The 8,299-nt window shown below is 38.3% G+C and overlaps 1 pseudogene; it reads right to left on the minus strand.

Annotated features, from left to right (window-relative positions):
• Positions 1–483: 483 nt before the first annotated feature.
• On the minus strand, positions 484–984 carry LOC112615256 (annotated as a pseudogene).
• Positions 985–8,299: the final 7,315 nt, after the last annotated feature.

Genomic DNA, 8,299 nt, shown 5'->3' on the forward strand with positions numbered 1-8,299 from the left:
ACTTCCATTGTAGGTGAGGAAATGTATAAGACTTCATTTCACATGTTGGCACTGTCATAAGCATGGTCTTTCCTTTTACTGCAACTCAGAATTAAAACTTTAGATTCTTGATTATTTTATATTCCAGTCCTAGAAGTAATTTCCACTGAAGAAGTTATCTGATGACGGTCTTATTTTTCTAGTAGTGCCTTATAACCCAGCTCCAGCTTCTCCAGGAACACTACAAGATGTATTTAGCTTAAATATATATTAAACTAAAAGATATTCTCTGAAATGAGTTTAAATGCATTTTATTTTTAGCCAACCTACATGACATGTTTTTCCTAAAAACAATGCCTCTACTCCAAGTAAGTCATAGTCAACGTAAATGAAAAGCTCAAGATGACATCAGTTCCATTTGTCGTAAGTCCTGCTGTTGTGTGGATGACAAAAAGCAGGTAGTTTTGATGACAGGTGATAAATTCAAAGTAATTGCCAAATTTGTTAATAATTTTTCATTTCTAAATCATCCTTAAAGACAAGCATATGTAGGGTAACAGTGTCCTCATGGTAGTCCAGTAGAGCAACCAACGCTGTCAAGATTCTTGTTTTCACCAGTAAAGAACTGGTAGATTTTGAAATTAGCAAGGATGTGCTTGATTTGTTCAGCAACCCCTATCATGAAAGGTTTTACTCTTTCTGATCTCTGTTCTTCATGTTTGCCTTTGATCGATTTCATGTAATACGTTACGTACTTCTTACAGGCTTCTTTTTTGAAGCTTGTTTCCTGTGATAGTGTATGACATCAACACCAGTGATAACTGTGCTTTGGGTTTCTTTACCCTCAGGGACTTCAGTAGAGGCATTTCTACCAATAAGCGAGCCATCAATGTTATCCTCTGTCCTACTGACTATCTTCCCCTCCATCTCCAGGCACCACCCTTCTGTGATCTCCTGGTTCTTGTAAATCTCATCCTGGCTGATGAGATCTGGATAGATAATCATGATGGTGGCTGAAGGGAGACAATGGTGGTGCTAGGTTAGCAGTGGCATAGAGCTCAGAGCTGATGCAGAGCAGCTGGAGCAGTGCTGAGGTAAGTGGGAAAGTGGGGGGGAAAGTCCAGGTAACCATTTTTGTGTATCACTGCGCTAAATTTTGTCTATTTTAGTCATTTATATGCATGGGAACATGCAGTAAGTAGTCTTTTGTGTCTGGCTTTCTTAACATAAAATATTTTTGTTATTCATCCATGTTGAATGTTCAAATAGTTTGTAATTTTCATTAATGAGTAGTCTTCTAGTGTATGAATGCATACAGTTCATACATTATCTTCTTAATGGCCATTTGTGTTAGTTTCAGATTTTAGCTACTGTGAATAGAGAAGTATGAAATTTTTGTCTAAGTCTTTCTTTAGACCCATGTTTTTATTTCTCTTGGAGAAACAACTAAGAGTGGAATTGCTGGGTGATATGTTAGGTATATGTTTAACTTATATGAGAATTGCTAGATCTGTTTTCCAAAGTGGTTTATACGTTTTACACTCAAACCAGAAATGTATGTGACTTCAAGCTACATTGCATTTCACTCATACTTGGGATTGCCATTCATTTTAACTTTTGCTGTCCTTGTGTGAAGTGCTCTTTTGTGGTTTAATTTGCAATTCCCAGATGAGTAGTGAGGCTGAGCCATTTTTATGTTTTAATTGGCCATCATTATCTATTCTGCTAGGTTTCTAATAAGATGTACTGTGGATTTTTAAATGAAGGATGTGTGTATTTTTATTACTGAGTTGTAGTAATTTTTTTATATATACTGGATGCAACTTCTTGGTCAGATTTATGTATTATAAATATTATCTCCAAGTCTATGGTCTGCCTTTTTGTTTTTATAATAATGACTTCTGAAGAGCGAAATGTTTTAACTTTTATAGATACAGTATTTCAAGTTTTGCTTTTATGATTACTACCTTTGCATTCTGTTTAAGAAATCATTGCCTACCCCAAAATCATGATGGTATTGTCCTTTGTTTTCTTGTACAATGTTCATATTTTTAGTTTTTACATTTCTGTCCATGATCCCTCTCAATTTAATATTTGTGTATGGTGTGAAGCCTTGGGTTCTGTGTTCAGTTTTTAAAAATAAAGCCAGCCAGATCATCTATCACCATTTGTTGAAAAAATACTCCTCCTTGCATTATTTTGGCATTATTCTCATTTCTGTTTAATGAACAGTTGCCAGTTTCATTATTACTATTTTTCTTTTCTTTTCTTTGTTAAAGATAAAGTCTCTCTCTGTCCCCCAGGCTGGAGTGCAGTGGCGCAATCTTAGCTCACTGCAACCTCAACCTCCTGGGTTCAAGTGATTCTCCTGCCTCAGCCTCCTGAGTAGCTGGGATTACAGGCATGTGCCACAATGCTTGGCTAATTTTTGTATTTTTAGTAGAGATGGGGTTGTACCATGTTGGCCAGGTTGGTCTCGACCTCATGACCTCAAGAGATTCACCCACCTGGGTCTCCCAAAATGCTGGGATTACAGGTATGTGCCACTGTGCCTGGCCGTATTATTACTATTTTTCTGATTGTGCCTTTTTATCCCAGATTGTTTTTGTTTTAGAAGTTTTACTGTGATCTTCTGAGAGCTGAATTTCCTTGTACTTATTCTATTTTGGGTTCATAATTCTCTTGAATTATGCTTTCTGTTTTTGGTTTATTGAGAAAGATTTTTGAGTATCATTTACTCAAATATTGCTTCCTCCCTATTATTTCTCACATAGCTTTGTAGGTTGTCAATTAAATATATGTCAAGAAGACATCCCCTGTTTCTCCTATACTCTTTTCTACATGTTCCACCTGTTTTTTTCCTCTTTGTCACTGCATATATTTTTTTCATCTATCAGGTTTAATGGTCCTCACTTCAGCTGTGTTTAACATGCCATTTTCCACATCCATTGAGTTAACTTCAGTTGTATTTTTCTCTAGTTCTATAGTTTCTATGTGTTTTTATAAATTTAAAACATATGTTCAATTTTGTCACATTTTTCTTATATTTTTTAACATGATATATCAGTTATTTAATTAATATTGTATTACAAAAACTCAAAATATAGAACAAATGCAAGTTGATTACACGGAATGTTCTTATAACCTTCACATAAATCCATCAACAATTTACATTTGGCCACATTTGCTTTGGTGCTCTGTTTGTGTGTGTGTGTGTGTGTGTGTGTGTGTGTGTGTGTGTGTGTGTGTTCAATTATTATTATTTATTTTGCTGAAACTTTTAAGAGTGTGTTATGTGTATGACCCTCTATAGTGGATTGAATAGTGGATCTCCAAAATATATGTTCACCTAGAACCTCAGAATTATGACTTTATTTGGAGTTAGTTACTTGCCGATACAATTAAGGTAAGGAGCTTGAAATGAGTTTATCTTTGGTCAGGGTGGGCCCTTAAAGTCAATGAAGGATGTGCTTATAAGAAACAGAAAAGGAGAAAATACGAAAATGCAGAAGGAAACCACGTGCAGTAGAGGTAGAGACTGTAATTATGCTGCAATAAACCAAAGGACGCCAGGATACACCAGTAGCTGGAAGAGACAAGGAAGAAGTCTCTCATAGGGACACCAGGAGGGTCATGGTCCTGCTGACATTTTTATTTCAGGCATCTGGCCTCCAAAACTGAGATAATAAACGTGCATTGTTTTAAGCTGCCATCATACTTGTACAGTAGTCCTCCTTGCCTGTGGTTTCATATTCTGTGGGGTCACTTACCTCCTGCACTCAATTGTGGCTTGAAAATATTAGATGAGAAATTACAGAAATAAAAAACTCGTAAGTTTTAAATTGAATGTCATACTGAGTATTGTGATGAAATCTCAACATCCCACTATATGCTGCACTGGAATCATCCATTGTCTAGTGTATCTATAGTGTATAAGCTACCCACCCTTCAGTGATTTAATAGCCAACTCATTTATCAGATTGACTGTGGCAATATTGCAGTGCTTGTTTTCAAGTAACCCTTATTTTACTTAACAATGCCCCCCAAATGCAAGGGTAGTAAGGTTGGCGTATTATAACTGTTTAATTTTATTATTATAGTTGTTAATCTCTTACTGTGCTGAATTTATAAATTAAACTTTATTAGAGGTATGTATGTATAAGAGAAAACATTGTATATATAATATTTGATACTATCTGCAGTTTTGAGCATCCACTGGCTGTCTTGAAACATATACTTCATGGAGAAGAGGGGACTACTTTAATAATATCTTACAGCAGTCATAGTAAACTAATTCAACCCCAAAATATTTCACCATGTATATCCTGGAGCAAGGATATTCTTTGACATATATACAGTACAATTATCAAGTGAGAGCAGTTAACACTGTTATGGCACTATTATCTAATATACACTTCTTACCTAATTTCTCCATTTGCCTGAATAATATGATATGTAGAATTTAATTTATTCAATTCAGGATCTAATCCAGAATTAAACATTGCATTTACATGTCTTTAGGCTACTTGAATCTGAAAAAGCACCTCAGTTTTTGTTTTTAAAACATTGATTTTTTTAAGAATATAGGTCAGTTGTTTTGTAAATTGTCCCTCAATGCTTGTCTGATTGTATTCTCATTTGTCGTTTCAAAATGTGTTAGAAAAAATATATGAATGACACTATTTTTTTCACTGAATCACATCAAGAAGCACATAATGTTAAGCTGTCTGATCATTGGTGATGTTAACTTGGATTGCTTGATTAAGATGATGCCTTTCATATTTATATACTATGAAGTTACCCCTTTTTAATCAATAAGTAATTTATTCAGAGACAAATGAGAACTGCATAAATATCTTGGTAACAAACAAGTTTCACCCAATGGTATTTTCATCCATTGATGATTCTTGCCTTAATCAATTATTACCATGACAGTAGCAAAATAGTGGTATTTTAGTTATCATTTGTTGTACATGTATAAGTTTTACATAGTAAACAAAAGCTTTTCCTCCTCTCATTTTCTTTCTTTCTCTACCTTCTTTCCTCCTTTCTATTTCTGCCTCTGTGCCTCTCTGTCTCCTTTCCCCTTCTCATTGTCCATTTTTATTTACATTTCTTAATGTGTGGATTCATCAATTATTCTTTTCAATTGCATTATAATCTGTTACTGACATTTTTCATATTTTATTGTACCAGATTTAGCCAGTATGAGCTAACATTTTCTAATTTTAATCCAACATTTAAAATCACATGGTCTTCTTTATCCTCTCTGCTTACGTATTCATATCTACTTCCTTTCACAATCATAATCTTGCCTCCCTCTCCCAAAGGAATATATTTTCTTCTATGGGACACCAAAGATAATAGATACAGAATAGTTTCATCCATACCACGACCATAAGCAAACCTACTAAATGAAGTAGATTTCTTTCCAGTTCTTTTCATTTTTAACCTGAACGTGTGTGTCTAAAATTTGCTTGTATTCATCTTCCCCTTGTGTCTTTATTCTATGCATTTGACATACCATTACATATATATTTTATATTTTAATTTAGTTTTAGAGTTTTCCAAAATGTTTGTTGATTGAATTTTATTTTTGATTATGTATTAATTCAATATGCTTCCAGTTTTCACAATTATATAAAATGGTATATACAGAGAATTGCCACTCAATCTTCTCTTCTTCCCATATTATTGTCACTTCTTGCCCGTGGTTAATCAATTTCACTGGATTCTGGTTATCCTTATGTTTATTTTTAAAAACTACGTAAGTTATATATACGTGAGCTTTTCCCTTAAAATTTTTCCTGATAATCCATAACAGGTGATAGAGATACCCTTTATTACTTCCTGCATAGTAATCCATTGTGTATATATATTATGTTGGTGCAAAAGTTATTGCAGTTTTTGCAATTACTTTTAATGGCAACAACTGCAATTACTTTTGCACCAACATACATAGTATAGCCTGGGAACTACTCACTCTGGGTCTCCTCTCTGCTGAGGGCTGCACACACGCCTGGATGAGCTGCCTGTGGAAAGGATCTACCACTTCAGGTCTCCTGAGAGCTGTAGGTAGGTTAGTTTTGCATCGCTGATTTAAGCAATTTTCTGTGTATGGGCATTTACATGGTATTCAATAATTTGTTATATAACACATAATATCCCAATGCATGAAGGCACAAATATGTATTTTCTTGCTGTTGGTGGTGTATCTTGGGGGTGAATTCCTAAAGTGATATTGTTTGGTCAAAAGTTAAATGTATAAGTAGTTTTGGGTTACTATTGGCACCTTTCCTTCCATAGGATTTGTACCATGTTGCTTTCCCATTAGCAATGTGTAAGAATGCCTGTTTCCCTGTAGCCTCCCCAACAGCTTGTGTTATCAAGATTTTGGATATTTAACAAACCTGAAGGTGAGAAATTACATTTCTTAATTTTTATCTATCTTATTTTTAGTAATGTTTAATAATTTATATGCTTCAGATGATTTTATAATATATCTGAGATTTATCTATTAATGATTCTTGCCCATTTTCTATCAATTTTTGGTCTTTTCTTAATTTTTCTTTTCATAATGTGACTTTCCTTGATCATGTATTACAAATGTATTCTAGTTTGTCTTTTTATTGACATTGCTTACAGTTGGCATTGCTATTATTTTTGCTATGGAAAGGTTTGCTAAATGAACTCATTTTTTATTTTAGAGTTAAAATTTTCGATGTTTTCTTTTATTGTGTTGCAATTTTGGATCATTATTAGAAAACATTGTTTTTTAGAGCCAGATTACAAATTACCCCACATTTTCTTCTAGTGCATTTGATGGCAGCAGCGGCTATCTAGAGTGGCTGCCGCAAAGGTGCTAGCTGCAGTGGGGTATGCACGACTGGGACTGCTAACTCCACGGAGCTGGCAGGAGCTGGGAACAGATGGGAGCCCCATCCCCTTCCAAGTGGGTGGGACATGAGTTCTGCGCTCCGGGGTGCAACTGCAGCTGCCCAGCCACGACTGCAGACCCAGGCATCCCTGTGGTCTTGGGGGCCCAGGAAATCCCCCTGCCCCCACAGGCTCAGAAGTGCCTCCTCCTGCTGCCTGGCCTCTCTCCACTCCCAGCGTCCACTCTGAGTTTGGAGCAAAGTTGTGGCCGAGCTCAGGCTCTGTCATGACCCGGCTGGATGTGCACACACTCAAGGCAGCACTGACACGCCAGCCCCTTGCCGCCTCGGCTCCACTCCATAATTTGGGCACTGATGAACATGGGAGGGAGGTCAAGAGGGGGCTGAGGATGGCTCGGTGTGGACCTGCAGGCACCTCTTGGCATGAACAGCCTGGGCACCATGAATGGCAGCAGAAGACAGACAGGATCCTGGGCGGAAAGGGGCACGTCCCTGGAGAAACCCCACCTTCAAGCCAGGGAGGGCCTGAAGCCTGGGGCCTGGGCTGCCAGTTGTACAGACCAGAGTGAGGACTTATGGTGCTTTTTCTGGGCCCGCCCATGGCCACCTGTAGACCAGTCAGCCCACTCTTCTTCCCCTGTGAAACCCATAAAAACCCCCGGAATCACCCAGAATTGGACAGATGACAAGACAACTGGACTGCAGAGAGGAGCTACCCATTCTAGAGCTCCTCTCCAATGAGGGCTGCAGAGATGTTGCGGCAATTTGCCTGCAAAAAGGAGCTACCCATTTGGGAACTCCTCTCCACTGAAGACTATGCACTTGATGGGATGACCTGCTTGTGGAGAAGAGCTACCCTCTGTGGGTCTCCTCTCAGCTGAGGGTTACACAGATGTTGGGACTACCTGCCTGTGGAAAGGGGATACCCACTTTGGGTCTCCTGAGAGCTGTACTGCCACTCAATAAAGCACGGCTTCACCTTGCTCACCCTCCAGTTGTCTGCACACCTCATTTTTCCTGGATATGGGACAAGAACTTGGGACCAGAAAAATGGCATGACTAAAAGAGCTGTAACACAAGCAGGACTGTAACCCCCACCCCAACACTGCTGGCCACATTGTGGTTGACGAGAAGGAGAAAAGTAGAGAAGAGCTGCAGTCCTTTGGGAATTGCAAACCTAGGAGCTCCCTGAGCCAGGGCTGTGAAACCTTCTTTGGGGCTCTGCAGTTCCTGGCATCTCCAAGCTTCCAGGTGCCACCGCGTTCCCCAGTGCCTGAGGCAGAAGCCACTTGCAATATGCTTGGTCCAGCTACAGCCTTGCAGGGAACCTGTGCCTGTGCCAATGCCTGTGCCTGGAGCTGCCCACCCCACCACAGCCAGCTTGCCTGGCTGTGCGCAGTGGCCGGACCCCGCCTTTGCTTGTT

Source organism: Theropithecus gelada, chromosome X (genome assembly GCF_003255815.1).
Source record: "Theropithecus gelada isolate Dixy chromosome X, Tgel_1.0, whole genome shotgun sequence".
Taxonomy (NCBI): Eukaryota; Metazoa; Chordata; class Mammalia; order Primates; family Cercopithecidae; genus Theropithecus; species Theropithecus gelada.